General features: G+C 32.4%; 1 long non-coding RNA gene across 1 annotated transcript; it reads right to left on the bottom strand.

Annotated features, from left to right (window-relative positions):
* Nucleotides 1-18,438: 18,438 nt before the first annotated feature.
* On the bottom strand, nt 18,439-19,609 carry LOC136271532 (uncharacterized). The gene is made up of 3 exons (XR_010709437.1): nt 19,259-19,609; nt 18,958-19,083; nt 18,439-18,535 (listed from the first exon to the last, which is right to left on the bottom strand). It is a non-coding gene; the product is annotated as an uncharacterized lncRNA (long non-coding RNA).
* Nucleotides 19,610-20,091: the final 482 nt, after the last annotated feature.

Raw genomic sequence — 20,091 nt, 5'->3', positions numbered from 1 at the left:
ACGGTGAGCGCGAACGGAGCTGAGCGGAGAGCGCAAGTGAACGCACATTGAGCGCATTATTAAATAAACATCATTTTCATTAAATGAATAAAAATAAATCCAAATGAATGATTTATTCTCAAATTTGATATTTTATTCAAACTGTTGGATTTGATGCGACGGCGAATAAATAAAAAAGAAATAAGTACATGTACATCATTCATGTACATAAAGTATCAGAAGTTGTCCTAAGAATAGACAAATATTCAGCAGCACATGAACCTCCATGTAAGATGCGTCATACCCGCCTCTCGAAAGTTTCTTATTTATAAGATATAGCTTCATAAACATTCTTGTGGGTGCTCAGTCAGTTCATCTCAATCGTATTTTTGTAAGGTACATACTTCTTTACGTAAAGACTTTTTAATAATTGCTTCTAAGTTTTGACAATTATTCAACTGAAAAGATATATATTTATATTCATTGAGTTATAAGTCACTTTCCAGGAGCATGTTTCATTAGAACATCGCAACGTAATGTAAATTACGTAAAATTCAGCAATATCTCAGAATTTTAGAATAATTCCGTGCTAGAAGCTCAGCAAAGAGGGAGGTCTTTCATTAGATAATAACAAACACCTGTAAGATCACTTTCTTGGTCGGCACAGCGGGAGGCTACATTCTGTTGAATTCGCTGGGTCTTCACACCAGCGGGAGGATAAACATTGCTGACCTTGTGCTGGACAAGAGGAACCGCGTTTTGTGTCTCCTTTTCTCTTCTATATCCTAGCGACCTTGTCTTGTGTGTTTACAATTTGAAAAATATTATATGACCTAAATCCACCTTGAAGTTTTTTCTGATGATATTTGAAGAAAGTGCCAAGAATACTAAGTATATATTTTGGTTATATACATGCATATGTTTTCTTAGTGGCATTTTTCAGCAATGTGATATGAGTGTCTCAACAAAAAGCGAAGGAACGCTTAAACATTGCTAACTGATTAATTCAAATAAATACAAAAAATGTTGATTTAAACAGTACCCTTCAAAACATGTCTCTTTGTTATGATACTTTGTACTCAAAATAGATGAACAATCCGATTGATATGAAAGAACCCATTCCAGTTACCAGACACCTAATTCATGATAAGCTTTTAATGCAGTTTATGTACGATATGATGACTTTGTCCCCCAAACTCTTCATCATCAAACAATAAGTAAAATTCAGACACCCCCATCCTCAGTTTTTTTTTCTCTTTGATGCATTCAACTCTTTCTATTTAACAAATTTTCATTTGAACTGTAACGAAATGTATTTTAACGAAACGAAAACTATTTTCAAAAGTCGGGCCCGCCTGTGAAGCGGAAAAATCGAACTTTATCCGATGAAACTCTCCGCTTCAAAATCAGCACTCGGTGTCGTAATCGGGGCGGCCAACAGTAGACAGGGGCGGCTTCCCTGAGTCTGTATGTAAGGTCATGGTAATAGTTAACCCTCCCCAGAGAGAGAAAGAGAGAAAGAGAGGGAGAGAATTATTCACTGCTCTTGGATGTCGTAAAATTCCCACATAGACACATGTCAAAGTCAGCAAGATCGGCGAGAGAGATAAAGATAGAAAAAAAAGTACAAAGATAATTTTCACAGAGAGAGAGAGAGAGAGAGAGAGAGAGAGAGAGAGAGAGAGAGAGTATTGATCTAATCAAATTTCTGTTTATTCTAGGAGAAGAGTGTTTAGAAAATTTATGGCAATTAATTGTTTGTAACGATTTAATTCTAAATTAAGATTAACAAGTTTCCCTTTAAAGTTACATGTAGTTTATCATTTTGAATAGAATGATGCATTATGGACTAGTGTGGTTCATAAAAGTGGGTCGGAAAAACTTGTAAAACAGGAACCATTGATCGCATAATTGAAAAATATTTCGCTTATTTTTAGTACTATTCAACAAATAAATACAGTTAAATGTAGCTAGGTAAAGTATATATTTTATTTATTTTGAATTTGAAATGCACGGCACAGTCAACAAATAACGGTTGCATAAAGACTTCCTGCTGTGCCTTCCTCTGAAACATTATACCATTAACCAATGGAAGGCTGGGTGAATGGGGCATGCACAGAACAGTTAACAGTACGAATGACCAACATTCTAAAATAGGACATACGGATAAACAACAACGGAATTTTGAATTACCACGAAATATAATGATTCATCTGTTTGAATAATGACCGAAATATTGGATATTGTGTGTGAAAGAGGAGAAAAGAATTATATGGATGCCGATGGTTGGATAAATGAAGAAAGAAATAAAGACAACACATGAAGTCGGCCTATAGTTATGGTAAGTCATACATTATACATCAACATGAATACTCGGAATTATTGTGAATATGATACTTAACTGTGTCCACAATTAACTGCAGAAAAAATGCGAAAAGTTATGACGATTGCTTAAGTTATATCTGCATCATTGACCTGGCCTTTCCTTTTTTCTGTTTTCAAGCATAACTTGGCATTATATGCATACTAGTACCTTGTACATGTAACTAAGGCACGTAGCATCGGGTGTGGGGGTAGGGTAAGGGTGAGGGAGCAGCCCCCCCCCCTGTTTTTTTGCGCAGTAAACATTTTTTTAAAAAAATCTACATATAAAGAGGGAAATTAAAATGGAGTTCCCTCCCCCCCCCCTCTTTGGGAGAATGTAAAAAAATTGAATTAAAAGGAAGTTGATGCTATATGAAGTTATAGATAGATATGCTATATTCTGACTCCCCCCCCCACCCCCCCCCCCTTCCCACGGATTAGGATTTTTATGATTTTGAAAGTTTTTTTTGCTTGTCAAAATTGTTGGATGGGTTTTCCCCTACACACTTTAAAAAACGATGCTACGTGCCTGTAACTGCTGTCATAATGGTTTTTAAATATTCAGTTTTTTTTTGGTTTTAATTGTTTTTAATGTAAGTCTTTAACACGCGCGAAATAAATACTAGACCTATAAATGACATAATCATGTCTCAAACCACCTTTCTTCAAAGAGAAAAGAACGAAAAGGTGCAAATTCTTCAGTGACTGTGTAAAGGAAGTTGCACTTATCTATTCCTTCGCCTGACGTAATTAATGGGTTGGGTTGGATATTTATGATATCAAAAATATATTCAGCGAAATGATCTCCTGGATACATGTATATACCATTCTTACCTGGTTACCTAATTTTCTCAAACATAATTGAATGATTTCAGCATCTGGATGTCACTTGCGGGATCTAACACGTTATCAAAAAGGAGATGAACGTTCCAATGAATATGAAGTTTAATTCTAAAAATAAGATTTATGTACAATTTAAATTCAATGAGCATATGCAAAGTGGTGACCAATGGAAAAAAATATGTAGGAATTTCCATTGAAAATAATTGTTAATCACGAGTGTAAGTAGACATGGCTATTTTTTTATAGTTTCAGTGCAGTAAAATTTAAATATAAAATGCATAAAATCATTTTCTAATTTACTATACTTTGAAACAAAAATAATCAGGAAAATGATGGGAAAAATATAAAAGGAGACAGGAATCATTCAAACTAAATCATTATATTTTAACCACTATTTTCGCTTAGCCAATATAACTTGCATGTAAGTGAAGTATTGTAGTTTGTTCACACGTATAAATGACGACACTTGATCTGCACGTGAATTAAGCTTACTTTTTTAAGAGGTCGGTTAACGGTTTTTAGAGATATACCGAGGCTTTTAAAGCGAACACTTGTTGTCTGGCGATATCGAGTTTACTAATCATATCCACAGACCTTGTGGAAGTAAGATTAATCAGTTAAAAAAATAGCTTTAGCTATTAAGCCACGTAGATTGCAATTTTTTAGCACGTTAACAACTATAACTATTATAACTAATAGAGAAGACCCAAAGACGACAAAACATTCAAAGACAGCAATAAATAAGTAGGATTTTGCATGCATTGCATCGTATTGCTATATCTAAACTCTGTTCCGAGTTTTTGCTTCCACCACTCTTCGCTTGATATCTCGATATTCATAAAAACCTTTGAGTCCAAACTACGTTCATCCACTTATATAAAAAAAAATATGTGCAGATTATTTGTTTTGAAACATCCCCTTTACGGCTTGAAGTTTCAATACACATCCCAAAATAGAAAGTCTACGGGGATTTTGCATTACATCAACCATTAATTAGCCCGGATGATAACGTTGAAAAATTGTGCGAGGTATCCCGAATACTTCCGAATGGAGAAAAGAAGTAAACATTTCCCATTATAAATCTCCGTAAGAAATTTGTTTTCGTTCCTGTGAACTTTTATGAGTGAAAAATGATAATTTGTCAATGAAGATATCTTGGATAATTTTCTTTAATCGATTTCAACAGTATTTCTTTCACAGGTATATGGTTTGTTTTTTTTATTAAAAATCATCAAAAAGTGATGGATGCAATATTTTGATACAACCTTTGCATTACAAACATTTTCTAACCATTTCACGTCCAACAAAAACCAAATAACTGTTATAATTTGGAAAATGTGCAAAATTAATCAATGGAATTTTCATTTTCCGTGTGCGCCTAGATTCCCGCCGAATGTACATCTTAAGCGCACACTTTCTTTAACAGATTTAGAATTTACATACGCGCAAATATGATTTTGTTTCGTCAAATGTTGCCAGAATGTGCGTTTTCGGGTTATGTTAATTTTTCTGCAATTTTCGCTACCTTCATATAACCTGTATGAATCATCAAATAAAGCATACCCTCGTTTATATGTACATCGTTCTTTTAACAAATTAATTGATAAAAGAATTGCCATAAGTAATTAAAAATATCTAAATCACAATGCATATACATCAGCAATATGTATATGTACATGATTATTTCGTGCAGTTTGTGATTTTTCTAGGTCACCTTAGGTCTTCATAGCTATCAATTGCAATAAAGGATGACTGCACTTGGCGGCTGGTTTTGGGCCCTTTTTGGCGTTTATTTCTTAACGTAGTATCACTTTTGTTAAAATTTTTAAGGAGTCTAGTCCATTTCCAACATGAATTCTGATTTTAGACTGTGATACTTTACTCTAACAATTTTTATCTCCTTAAAACTTTCGAAAAAAGGAGATTTTTCGCTTATCTGCCCTTGATCAAACATAGACCACTCTTTCACCATAACCCTATCTATTCTATATGGTACAAGTATACTATTTAATATGGTTTCAACAATTAGACTACGCCCATGTAAGTACAGAAGAGACACGATTTCAGGTGAAAGTTTTACTTTTGATTTGTATGTATAAAATAGTTTTTTTTGTCTACTTTGAACGATTTACCCAGATTTGAATGTTAGAAGTCATGTAACAAGCGAGATAGCAGAGGAAAGAATGTAAACAATACTCAAATCTTATATTTGCTTACAAATAACGTAATTTTTGTAAAGTAAAGAAATTGTAATTTCTTTGACAAAATAACTTGTGGAAACAAGATAAACTCATTCAATGTGCTCATAAATAATTTTATCAACAACAAAAAGTAACATAAGATTGATATTCATATCAGTATAACACACATGTAAATGATATCAAGGCTCGAGTTTTGTTTACAGTGGCCCTTTTCACAGAAAATCTTACGATTGATTTTTATCGTAAGTGAAAACTTAAGTTTTTGTTCATTTTCACAAAACATCTAATGAGATTCTTACGTGTAAAATTTGTCGTAACTTTACGATAGCACATACCCTATCGTAAGTATTTCAAAACTGTAAATAATAATCTTATTATGTAAAATAAACAAGAAAAACAGCTAAATATAGTGTTCTGAGCAGCATTATGCCGTTATTTCGCATTATATAGCAGTTATTGTTAAAAAAAAATACACAAATAAATTCAACAAGTTTTTTACGGCAAATTTTTCTCGTAAGATTTTCCTACGTCACACTAAACACACATTGTGATTGTGACGTCATATTTTGATTTCTACTTCATCACATTGATTTCACTCGATGTTAGTGGTATATAATTTCAGTTTTGCATCCTTTTGTAAAGAATGTTGGTTTATGTTTCTCCTGTTTTATAAGAATTATTAGGTGAATTCAAATTATTGCTAGGGAAAGAATAACTCGTAAGTTAATTCTTGAGTGAAACCTGTTACGAATGCGTTCGTGAAAAGCACTTAAGATTTCTAGTAAGATGTTCTTAAGTTAAAATCTAACGTAAAACCTTAAGATTTTTTGTGAAAAGGGCTACTGGATAATTGAGGGGTTGTTTAGTTAAAACATGCATTCTATAGCCATCTTCATGAAACAATACATATGTAAAACTATCTTGGCAGCAAACAAATTAGGAAATATTATTTACTATCAAGAGAGACTTTTTCATATTTTATTGATTACATATTGATTATTGCGTCATCATTTAGATACTAAACTGAAACTGGGTACTTAGTTTTCTTTTTGCAATTTTGTTTGTGATATCAACATTTTATTGATTATTTTAAATTTCTACGCATTACCTCAACATTGACTTAATTTGGCAATATTTTCTTTCATTTTCTCTGTACTTGAGCTGACAAAATCAAGTAAAATGTGAAAGTTTATCATATCAAAAAGAAAGTGGATGATTTCTTTTCATTTTCATAACTATCCAGTAAACTAATTAGTTTTGAACTTCTTTTACAGATCGCTGTGTTGGTTTACACATAAAATCCCTGTGGCACCACTTCCATATAGAAATCTGAGGAGGATAGACAAATTATGTATGTCGATAATTCGAGAACTCTTTAAAATATGACCAGAGAGTAGTATCGGTGATTTTCTACGAGAATAATCAACGAAATCATTGGAATGATGATAGTGACTGTGATTAGTTTATTTACAACACCTACATGTACCTTCGGTGGAAACCCTTATAAGTTGCTCCTAGGAGTTAGTGATGATACTATTTGCTTTTATCTTTTATAATATTATTCTGTTCTGTCATTGATAATACCGTTAAAAAGGAAAACTTTTGACTCACAGGAAGAGCAGACTCCGACAAATCTATATCTTTATTTGACAGTGAAAAAAAGTGCTTTTGTGGGATTTTTTTATGTGTGTGCATGCATCAGGTTTGTAATCTATTTTGGTCAACAAGTCTTCGTAGATCCACACAGTATATGTAAATTTAAAGTTAAAGTGCTTTTTTAGTGAGAATAACAAGGTAAATTTATTCCACTGGTCTGCATCAGCGAAAACTAAAAATATGTTAATGTGATATTTCTGGGGGATTCACCAACTTTCTTGTCTTGCATAGAAGCTAAAATTTTCATGTCTGTTGGTTGCCCAACCAATGCTCTGTTTAACACAGCGATTTATAAACAGCCTTTAACCCTTTAAAATTCTTGGTGAGTCCACCAATTTTAGAACTAGCGACAGCATTTTTCATTTTGGGCATGTTCTTAAAATTTGTTCAGTGTAGTAGTTATTTATATGTTGACATCTTAGAAAATTTTACCTTTTTGACTATTGGTGGAATCACCAAACAATGTTTGCATAATTGTTGATTTTTAAGGATTCGAAAGGTTATTGTATTTGTCATATGTTCTATTATTGCTTTGTTGGTGGATTCACCAATTCTTTGAATGAAATACAAAACTGTTTACGGACAGGTTCACACTTGATTTTTGGTGGAACCACCATGGTCCTCTGTGAATGAGATTTTTTATGCTGTTCAAAATATTAGAATCGCCAATATCTTATTATTGGTGGAGCCACCAAGTATATTCGTAAGTGAGATATTCGATGAATAAAATTGGTGGAACCACCAGGGTCCTCTGTGAATGAGATATTTTATGCTGTTCAAAGTAATAGAATCGTAAATATATTATTATTGGTGGACCCACCAAGTGTATTCGTAAGTGAAATAATCGATGAATGAAATTGGTGGAATCACCAATATTTTGACTGTTAATGTGGAATATGAAGGCTTAATGGTACTGTAAATGTGCTTTTGTGTAAAAAAAAGATGGTGGGTTCACCAATTTATGTTGTGTTCAACGACCAAAATGAATAAAATTCATGTTCATTTCTGTTATTGCATTGTGTTCATTTTTCATTTTGAGCTGAAAAAAAGAGGACACGAATAGAAAATCCTCTTTCTTAATAGAAACAGTTGTATGTTAAATTTGCATATTTATATATATTTTTTAATGTATGAAATATTGTATTTTAAACACTTGATGCTATAGATGGTCTATGTTGAAGAGTTCATCTTGTTCATGTGTTTTTATTACAGGCGTTGTTCACACCTCTTTGTATTATGGCTTCTTTACCTGAGCGATAACTGAGTGAATCGATTAAAATTTGTAAATTTTGTGTCTAAAATTTTCATTCCGGAAAAGGTTTTGAGCATTCAAAGTTACTCTGTCATACAAAACTATATATTTTCTGAAAGGTATATATTTCAGGATGAAAAAAATCTCTACCGAATAAAAAAATATTCGATGGCATTAACGATACAGGTGATTATGTCCGAATGACTGCACAATTACGGCATTCTTTTTCAACGAAATAATTTCATTCCGGCAAAGGTTTTATATATCAAATCAAAACATATGGGTTCAATAGTTACATATTTTAAAGATACGGTCGTAATGATTAAAAACATCGTGTCCGAATTAAAAAATATTAAAAACTTTTTTAGATATGAACTGTTTTATGAAGACGACTACCTCATCCCGGCACCTGATTTTTACGACCATAGCTCATTCCGGCAAAGGTTTTGCATATCAAACATTTAATTGTCACAAATATATTTATAGCCCTATCTCTATTGATGAAAAAACTGAAAACCGAATGGCGATAACTTATACACAACACAAGTTATCGACCTTTTTATACATGCCATTACGTATATTACATCGCCATTCCGGCGAATAGACCTACCCAAATATTTTTCTGTTTCACCGAATTTTACATTTCTTAACCAAATAATTGGTGGACCCAACAATTCAATTAAAGTTCAATGTTGATGCTTGGTAACAGTTTAAGTTTTCATTTTTGGTGCCCCCAACCATCTTTTGTCAATAAAATATCACTACTTGATATGACAAAATATTATGTTTAGAACACAATTGTTTGGTTGGGCCACCAATATCTTTACAATCAGTACTATCAGTTCATAATCGTTTTCATCATTAACTATAATTGGTGATCCCACCATTTCTAAGTATACAATAAAATGAAATTTGATTAAAAAAAAAACCAAATCGTCTTCGAGATCAGTTCATAATTTTTTCATCATTAACTATAGTTGGTGATCCCACCATTTCTAAATGTACAATAAAATGAAATTTGATTTAAAAAAAAACAAAACGTGTTCCGAGTCGTATCTTTGTTCCAATTCTTTTAAATTCAAACAATTGATATTCATCTTTGAACAAAACCAATGAAACATGGTGGACCCACCAATTCATCGTTATAATTTTGGTATTGCCACCATTTTTCATCCAAGCCAATAATTTACAAGGTTTTAAATATTTGATGGATCCACCAATTTCTAAAACGCCACCAATTATTGTAGAACATTTAAAGGGGCATGGTCACGATTTTGGTGAAAAATTATTTGTTTATTTTAATGTTTATAATGCTTCAGCAAGGCATTTTTATAGGCAACCAAAAATTGTCATTTGTTGAGTTATAAGCAAGTTACAGAGCTTACAATTCCTCGTTATGTAAACAAAGCTTTTGTTTACATTTTGAATGTTGAAGTGAAAATTCCAGTTTTAGACCTAAAATGAATGTGTTAATCGTTAGGAACTGTTTATTTATGCTTAAAATGAACAAGAATGTAGATAAATCATCTTGAAAAAGATTTTTACTGGTATATTGAAACACGAGTCTTGTTTACATGACGAAGAATTGTGAGACCTATATCTTGCTTAAAACTCATCGACGTGCACCCAATTCTCTCTTGGATCATTAGAAATTCATTCATAAAGCTTTTTAAATAATAAAAGCAGAAAAATAAAATTTGACCAAAATCGTGAATATGCGCCTTTAATACATTTTGTGACCGACTATTTCTTATATGCACACAATATAAATTTTTATGTATTTATACAAAATATACAGTATTTGTATCAGATTATTTAAAAAAAAAAAACTAATGATATTACTTGTTATTATGCAGTTAAAGCATTTATCTTTGAAAAATTCAATTTAAGACTTCTTCAAAAACATCCCAATTTTCTGAAATTTGTTTAAGTCAATTTGCGTGTTGTTAAAGTGACTTGACAAAATCTATTCTCCTTCACCTGATGATGACAATTGAGTCCATCACTTCAGCATCCAGTATGTTTCGAATTGCATCAGGCAATTCACAGCCTTCCTAACTCGCATTTTCATCGTTTTTGGGTAGTTTTGGCAGAACTCATTGTGCATTTACTAAAAAATGCCTACGATCAATATTCAGCTACATTTCTTCTCATTTCACCATCATTTGAATGGTTCATTTTCCACCATTGGAACTGTGTTTGATCTATCTTGTCAATGAATAAACATTTCCAGAATTTTAGGTGGCTCTCAATTTTCTCAATATCCAATCCATCAAAATTAATGAATAAGAGTTTTGGACTACCACGGATCTCCATTAATATTTGTGTTGATTTCTTCTAAAAAGTCTCCCATCAAGATTTCTCCAGGCTGAAACATGCTTAACTTTGTAGTAAGCTTCCACGACATGACCGCTGTTTTTAAATCTATAATGCAAGTGCTTGGTTTGCTTCCGAACGTCACGAATATTTCCATCAAGCCAAGATCGTACGTCAAAAACATACTTGATACCCGTGACATTAGGTAACCGATTGACCAGGTCATCCAAGGTCTCTGCGTCGTTCCTTCTCGGAATATCCGACACTTTTCTGAAGCAGACATCAATATCTTCGTGCGTATGGGCAAGCATAAGAAAAAACAAATAGACCATAAAAAGGTTTAAAATATAATATGTAATTATATACTTTAAAACTTAATGATGAAAAGCCTTTACCCAAGAATTGTCATTTTTCAGTTAACATTCGTCAAGAAATCTGTTTTAGTATCATGTATATATATTGTCTTGTCTTATCCTCAATCAAAAGTGAATAATATCTAACGGTTAATTACGTTGAAATGTTATTGTTTGTAGCTTACTTCTTAAAAATTATTTTCGTGGACAAGGTACTCGCAAATTGCTAGCAATAACTTGTTTTTTTTTGCCCTCCAACAGCTGTCTTGGCTGCTTGAAAAAACAACACAAGTGGTAACTTTCCTCCCTAATGAAAAAAAATATTTTATTATTGCTATTATTTGAAGCATTCCATAATGCAAGAACTGGAATGGTCAAATCGCACACATACAACGTTATCTGTACTATACTATATGATAAGAATCGTTACCCACATGTATTGGTAATAATGCATTATTTATAAATTACATTATAGAACATTTTATTGCAAAAAGTAAATAAATATTATCGTATACTTATAGAATAAAGTATATTCACAAATTGATTTTGACTCCTCTTCAAATTAAACTGTTTAAATCAATGTACCAGATTAAAATTGGTTCCATATTAACTGTGGATTCCAATCCCGTTTCAATATATGCAAAGTTCACTGTACATGTGAGAAATAATTTAACTTGTATCTACAAAGCCTTTCTGTTCTTACATGCCGGTGTAAACTTTATAAATAAATCCCGATTTTTACAATCTCTCTTCGCTATTACACAACTGTTAATAACATCGATTTCTTGCTTCAATTCTCAGTGTGAATTTCAAATTGTGACTTTCATTTTTTAGGCGGTTTTAGGTTGATAGATCGCTAGGGCACGGAAATTGAAGACGATTCTCTTCACAAAAAAATGCACGTTTTGCAAATCACTCTAAGGTTAAAGCCGCGTACAATTTGATCATAAACAACATTCTACTTTCAACATTGTCATAGTGAGAAAAACTAATAGCCCATATTTAAGCATTGAATGCTTATTTTTTGATGTCGTCGGTGCTATGACACACTAATGCGGTGGAGACACATTGAATACCGCGCGATACCGTATATCCGGGTTTTTTTTTTCGCGGTAACCTACGCAGCTAGGTTAAGGCCACCCATAGATTTCACCTCATGAATATCACGTGACATTTTATGACGTTAGCTCCGCCCATTATTCATGTTTTCATCTTTTTGCCTACTTTCGATATAGTAAAGCGATCGCTGTTAAAATTTATCGATTGACTGCTTTAAATAATCATTTTAAATTTTATTTTAAAGAATATTATATCGAAAATATGTGACTAAAGATGTTTATTTCTTAAAATTACATTGTCGTTTGCTTACCATCTGCGTCAACACAGCGCTCTTACTCGCCTTGTTTTGGTTACGAACAGCTGACAGCGGTGTGTCAAAATTTTCATAAAATGCATGGCCTGCAAGACGCCGAGAGTGGAAAATGCAGCTCAACCATCGTTTGAGAGATAATAAAGGTATGTTTTAATACAGGATATGTAGTGTTGACCTTTTCTTTTCAAATCATTTGCTCTTTTCAGTCCATGCAGTGTACATGTACGTTACACACGTGTTGTTTTGCACATCATCGCTGTTTTGAATTATTATTTCTTATTAGGCTATTCTTTTGTGTATTAAACTACACACCAGACACTGTAAACATTGCACTTGAAATAGGTGGGGTTCCCAGGGTACACAATTGTAGAATTCATTAGGGCCTACAAAGTGCATATGCATGTTTGCATGGTGATTATACACATGTTTTGCACTTCAGTAAATTTTTGGATCTTAGATGATATAATTCATTTTGCTGGTATAGTTTACAGTAATCTATAACACTGTTTTGAATTCTTATTTGTTATGCTATATATACATACTGTATGTACATGTGTGTCTTAGTTCGGGTTTGTATTGAACTATTGTATATACACACCATAATAGATGTAGCATACACTGTATAAACATGTTGGGTCCCATGGTACACAAGTGTAGAATGATGTAATCATCAAGTGCATGTATGCATCGTGATTTTCTTTACTTTATTTTAATAATTTTGTATTATATTGCCATCCACAATTCATTTATGAATTCAAAAATTCAGAAAGATTTGTACTACATATTCAATTTGTATGTGCTGCATTAAAATTATATGATTAATATATTTGATGTGTTAAATATGTGCAGTTATGCTTCATAATAATCTGATAATCAACCCCAACCAGTAAAATCTAACATATGTGGTGGTCAGACTCGGCCGCTTGAGACCAGATTGCATAGTGGCTTAGATAATATTCGAGGTGCACAAGCTTTAAACTGACCTTGTTTGTTATTATTATTCACTACCTTATCCACATGCATACAATAACATATACATTTCCTCAATAGCAGACTTTTTTTTTAAATTAACCAATGTAAATTAAACTTATATGCTATTCTACAATTCATTTATGTATTTTCTTAAAAGAAGATTTTAATTTTAAAATTGAAAAGAACTTAATATATATATTACCCTAAGGTCAGAATTTTAGGGTATTTATATTCCCTGATATTCATAATACAGTCTTTTCTTGATTTTTTTTTTACAGAATCATTGTTATTTGTTTTGAGTTATGGTTTATCTTTATGTAAATACATATTGATTCACTTCTCGGTAAAGTGTTCATGCATAGCACATGTACATGTACATTGTATACAAACAATTTTGAGATAACAAATACATGTGTATGTTGGATTAATTGTTACTAATTGATACATCAGCTTATGTGTGACATTACGGACAATTCATTGATAAAAAAAATGAAACTAATGGAATTATAATGTCAAAGCTTATTTCGAGAAGAGATATATAGTATATCAAAGGAAATTAAATATTTACTATATGTATCACACTTTGAGTAAAGCAGACTCTCTCTCTCAATTTGATATGTGTTAATAGGTTAGACCTAAGCTATTTGGTTTGGTTTTGTACTGCCATCTTGTCATATGCACATCCAGAAATTTTTTTCCAGGAGGGGGGGGGGGGGGGGGGGGTCCGAAGGGTAACTGTTTTTTCATGTGGTCTGAGGCATATTTGCGATAATTTTACATTGTAAAATCTTCCTCCCTTCTAGATCGACGCATGTTTTCATAAATATGACACTGCATAGTCAGTGTATTTTTTTGGTAAAAAATATTCATGTATTTGCTATGCATATGATTTTTTGAATTTTTTATTTCAGCCCAACATGGACTTCTGCTACCACCTGGCGACATGGGTTTTGCGGGTCGATTCTTGTGTGGGTCGATTCTTGTGTGGTTTCAACTCTTGAGGTTACCCTGTCTTCCCTACCCACATATTCCCTGTGTTCTACAGACTATTTAATAAAAAAAAATCTGATAATAAACATGATGGATAAAAAGGTGCTCATCATCATGCTTTGGTGTATTTTGAATGTGTGAAGACATTATTAAAAACAAAATTAAAGCTGTTTAAAAAAATTACAATTGTGAGTTTTGAAATTTTGCTTTTCAATAAAAGTATATATTGATGCCTTTATTTTGTATTCATTTGATATCATATGCACTATTTTTTATGACAATTTTATACAATTATTTATGAAAATCTGACAAATATGAGGTTCAGTGTGTCTTTAAAAGAATTCTGTATCTTAATATGATGAAAAAAATATTCTGACTTTATGGTAGAGATACTCTTATAGTTATAAGCAAGATAAACTTATATCGTGGCAGAGACACCATGCGCGGATCCAAAAAGATTTCCAGGGCAGGGGGGGGGGGTGTCTGAAGGATGATTGTGATTGCCGCCGGGGGGGGGGGGGCGTGTTCGAGGCATATTTGCGATCATTTTACTATGTAAATTAGAAAAAATTTCATATTCCAGGGGGGTTGGGACCCCTCTTACCCCTCCTCTAGATCCGCGCATGGACACACTTGATAACAACGCAGTACAGTTAAGGCGGTCAATAAAAATATGGGCAAATTTTTGTGATGAAAACACGTATACTTTAGTTAAACCGGCATGTCCTTTTTAAAATCAATAACAGTCACTCAAATGCAATATATTTCTAAAATATATATATAACAGTACAATATTTTATGTTCATAGTGGTCACGTGATATGGCAGTCGCAAGGTACAAGCAGATGTATTTGTGGTTTTGAGGTCATTTAAAAAATTCAATATTGCAAGGGCATAATCATGTCAAAATTCACGACTGAATTATGAAATAACTTGATGTTATATCATAGATTTTAAAAAACGGTGCAAACTTTTTAAGATAAGAATATTTGTTAGTAGAAACCGTAATTTATAATGCATATGTTGAATAATTTTGAAGGTCACAGGGTTAATTTCATTAAAAAATAATTAATTTGTAAGATTTTACAAGGATCGTAGAAGTTTTTAAGTTACATAGCATATTTCAAATTCACATGTAAAAGTTTGTCGGGATCAGGTAAGTGTATGCCCTTGCAATTAAGTGATTTATTTAGGTACTCAGATTTTAGATATACGATATTTTATACAAAACCGAGGTGGCTTCTTTAAACGATGCATACTTTTAACAAAATGAAAATAAGACTATATAGGTAGCATTCTACTAATAATAATTTTAAACAAAATATTCATTTATACTTTTCCGTTAATGTATGACATTTATTTTTCTTCGCTATAAAACTGCACGAAATATTCATTTATACTTTTCCGTTAATGTATGACATTTATTTTTCTTCGCTATAAAACTGCACGATAGCCTTCAATGATTTAACTTAATGCGTCATTTTGAAGCATATGACGTCATATTTTGTAGTACAGCGAGAACGACATCTCGCTTATTTTTCAGTGTGTACGATATAACGGACATCAAAATTGTAAGTAATAGCATTTGTTGTTTTTAATTAAAAGATTAGTATAAGTTAATTTTACTAATAAATAGATTAATAAGTACTTTCGAGGTTTGTAATATACTGTGATGTCACAATGCACATTTCCCGTACTTTTTGTCTGAACGGAGTTTATTGACAGCCTTAACTGTGCTGCGAATATCAAATTACATATTTAATAAACAGGGATAGACTGAAGCAGGCACATAGCATACGTACCCCCCCCCCCGATTTTTCTTGCCGAAAATTATATTCTTAAATTTACATATAAGAAATTAATATGCATGGAGTTGGCGCCCAACTGTTTTGAGAGTATGTAAAGAAATATTGACTTTTTTCTTTGCTTGTCAAGGTTTTTTGGATGAGTCTGCCCCCCCCCTCTTTTCAAAAACGATCCTACGTACGCGAGGATCTGGCTTCTTATTTTCTTTTCTATAGCCTGTTATATATACACTTTAATTAGTCTAAAATTATAAGGAAGACATTTATAGAAAACCAGCACCCACCCCAGACCTTAGATCCGCGCATGGGGTGCATTGACGAATCTATCACTCTATTCTGTTTAAAGTGAACAAAAAATAATAAATGGAAATATTCCTGTGTATTTTACGAATTGACAGGTTTAAAAGGTTAATGAAATGTGCAGGAAAGGAATAACCAACGATTAACAATGTAAATCTTTAAATTTTCCGCGCTTCACAACACCACATTATCTGCCCTTGATCCTGTTCATCAGTGCGTTTGAAAATTGGCTAATTTGCAAAAAATCATATACATTTGTCTAAAATTGCAAAGGTTCAACGATATCCCGTCAATTTTAAGGATTGTGTTTAACTTTTTTATTTTCATCAAATACCAGTGATTGTAAAAAGTGCTGGGAGCAAGTTGTTGCTTGAAAGGAAACATTTTTTGACACGTGAATTAACTTAGTTATCGAAATTTTTTATTAAACTTGAACGGTCAATGCTAAAGTTAAGCATGTTGCTGGTACTGCTATAGTTGCTCCCAGCACTTTTTAGATTTAGCAATTAATTTTCTTTTAAGTGATATAAACAACAATTTAATATTTTATTCGTATATCGTTGAACTTTTGCAATAAATGAAGTCATATGTAACTGCTCTATTTTTAGCGTATCACGTGATAAACAGCTGATGCGGTGACTGGTTCCGGTGAAAAATGTAGGGGAGATCGGAAGTAACATAATGATGTATAAACTTTATCATTGCCATATTTGGATGAGTTTGTATACTTTGTCTGGAAAAAAGTCAGTTTTTAGTGTATTTATTTCATACGGTAATCCATGGGCATCCTTAACCTAGCTGCGTATATTTCGCGATCATTTTTTTAATTCGCAAAGATTAAAACAGGCAAAAATTATGTCATTTATCATGTACCATTGAATAAACCTCGTAGTTTACTCTGAATAGAAACTCACTCTGTCACGTGTGCACTTAGCTGCAATAATGTAGCCCTCTCCGATTTTTTATATCTGATGTTTACTGGAGAGGGCTACAATTCCACAGGATCTCCGTAATGGTGCAAAATTAAGTTTTTAATGCGGCTGACTTCGGTCTGAAAATTTCGATTTTATATTTGTCTTCCTTGAGATAAAATGATTTTTTAATTCAGGTTGAACAAATTAATCGTATATAAATCAAAACCAGATAAAACACATCAGCATGTTTACCAGTCGTCTTTTTCAGCAGCCATGACAGTTCTCGCGTGATTTTATGGGATGTACGCTTGGAGTTTTGATGGGCTTGATAACGTGAATGTCAGTGTAAATAATTGATCTTACCTCGTTATATCACTAAAACATCATTTAAGGAAAAGGTATATAATGGAAAATTCATATTTACCGCGTTAATTATGTTTATAATAGGGGAATTCCTATATTCAGTTCAAGATCCGCTCCTGAATTCTCATTGGCTGTCCCAAAATAAAACCGGTCAAGGTCAGTAGACATGGCGGACAAATTCAACTTTCGTTGTTGACATACACGAAAAGTAACCGATATATGGACTATACTTGATATTTTTGGATTAATTTATGCCATAGACATCTACAACGTTTGAGTTCAGGTAAGAAATGCAAATGTTATTGTCATTTATAAACGATTTGAGACGAAATCGTTGCGGGATCCTATGGAGTTGTAGCCCTCTCCCAAAAAAAAAAAAAAAAAAAAAATCGGGAGAGGGCTACATTATTGCAGCTAGTGTGCACTGTAATTACGCTGTTATACGACTTACCTTTATACTAAATGTTATTGAGCGTAATCCTCTTACAACTCTCAACATGTCGATCTCAAGGTGTATCTCTACACCAAATAAGTGTAGGAGATTTTTGTTGCATGCATTTGTTACCAATACTAGGCACAGTATTCAACAATAATATACCTCAAAATACAATACACTATTTTCTAGAGAATTTTTAAAATATCAGTCTGGTTCCAGATAACCCCTTATTTATCAAATTTTTAAACATTTCTGTTTTAAAATTCTTATGAAAGTTAAATGTTATTAAGTTTACAAATGAAAAATAAAAAAATCATGAATGAAGTTTGTATGATTTTTTATTGGAATCCACATAAATATGAAACTAAAATATAAAAAAATTCTGTTAAGGCAAACTGCTGGACAAAATCCCACAAAAACCTGAAAATATAAACAATATTCGTTGGTGAATGGGATAAAGAAAAGAAATTGAATGAAATTGAAAAATTAAAGGAAATACTTAATTATTGCAAAAATCTTGGTATGAAAGATCCTGTTTAAGAGTTGTCTTTCTTTATTTTACATGGTCTCAAATATCTTGGGATCAATTTTTTAATTAACAAAAATCACGAAGAAAAATTAAAAAAGGAACAAATCTATGCTTCATATGTAGATATAAGATAAGTAGTGCTTATGATAATGTTTGAAGCTGAAAAATTATATTATTGATGAATGCATTATATATATTTAACTCTTCAGAACAAAATATTAGTAGTTAATTATATTATAAATTGCCTTTTACTTTTTTATATACAATAGCAATTATAAACAACAACCATACGCATATTAATACATGTACATACATTAGATGTCCATAGTGATACACATGCATGTGTGGAAATGAAAAACATGCTCCTTTTCAGAATCCTGTCTTTCCCTTATTTTGCTTGCAAATCCGGGCTTCCACTGCTATTGCTACCTAGCTGTATCTATTTAAATCAAAATACATTAGTTTAATGTCAAAGTTTCAGTGAAAGTCTTTTACTGCAAATTTTTTTTTTAAATTTGGGAAGTTAGGATCAATTCAAGAGATCGTACTACGGTACTTTCGTTTTATATTCATCATACATATATAGTTTAAATGAAAATTTGACATCTGCTTACCTATATCGATAATCCGCCACATATGTATGATCGTCTGTTGCAGATGACATGACAAAAATGTATTGCCAATAGCAGCAGAGCAGGGAAACGGTATATTATTTAGAGTCCACGTTTTCCGTACAAAACAGCTGATAATCAATGTTAGTTAAAAGCTATAAACAGGAAGAAAATTGACATGTTTTCTAAGCGTTTTGGTGATTTCAGTCCTATCTCGTCTCCTTAGTTAGAAGAGTTCAATTAAACGGTGTATAGCTATTTTGTACCACGACATAATGTTATCAATCCGGAACACAATGGCGTTTCGAACGGAAGTCAGACATGTTTGTGACGATGTAGCCTTCCACCTTAAGATATTTTAGTAAAAAGGACAGTGAAGAATCGATTTCAAATCCTGAACTTGATATCGCCAAATCTTTAATGGAAGAAGTACAAAAAAAATACGGATACCAGCTCTCTTAAATCTATACCAAAAAAGCGGGGACAATACGGAACTTACACTCCTAAACAACGATTTGATATCGGAAAGTTTGCAGCTGAGCACGAACATTCCAAAGCAGTTTCTGAATTCAGCCCCATTATCAATAGAAAATTGAGCTATTAACCGTTCTAGATTACTTATTCCAAATATTTTAGGTACGACAGTTTCCTTACGTTTACGTACGTGATTGTACATTCCTGCAACTTAATCCGAATAGAGAACTGGATATGTTGTTTAGTTTGATAAACTTGGACTAGTGGTCAAATCCGAATAGAGAATTGGATATGTTGTTTAGTTTGGTAAACTGAGACTAGTGGTAAAAGCATGCAATGTTGATTTTGAGAAAATCATACAT

Source organism: Magallana gigas, chromosome 9 (genome assembly GCF_963853765.1).
Source record: "Magallana gigas chromosome 9, xbMagGiga1.1, whole genome shotgun sequence".
NCBI lineage: Eukaryota > Metazoa > Mollusca > Bivalvia > Ostreida > Ostreidae > Magallana > Magallana gigas.
This window is presented reverse-complemented; position numbering and strand designations above follow the sequence as displayed.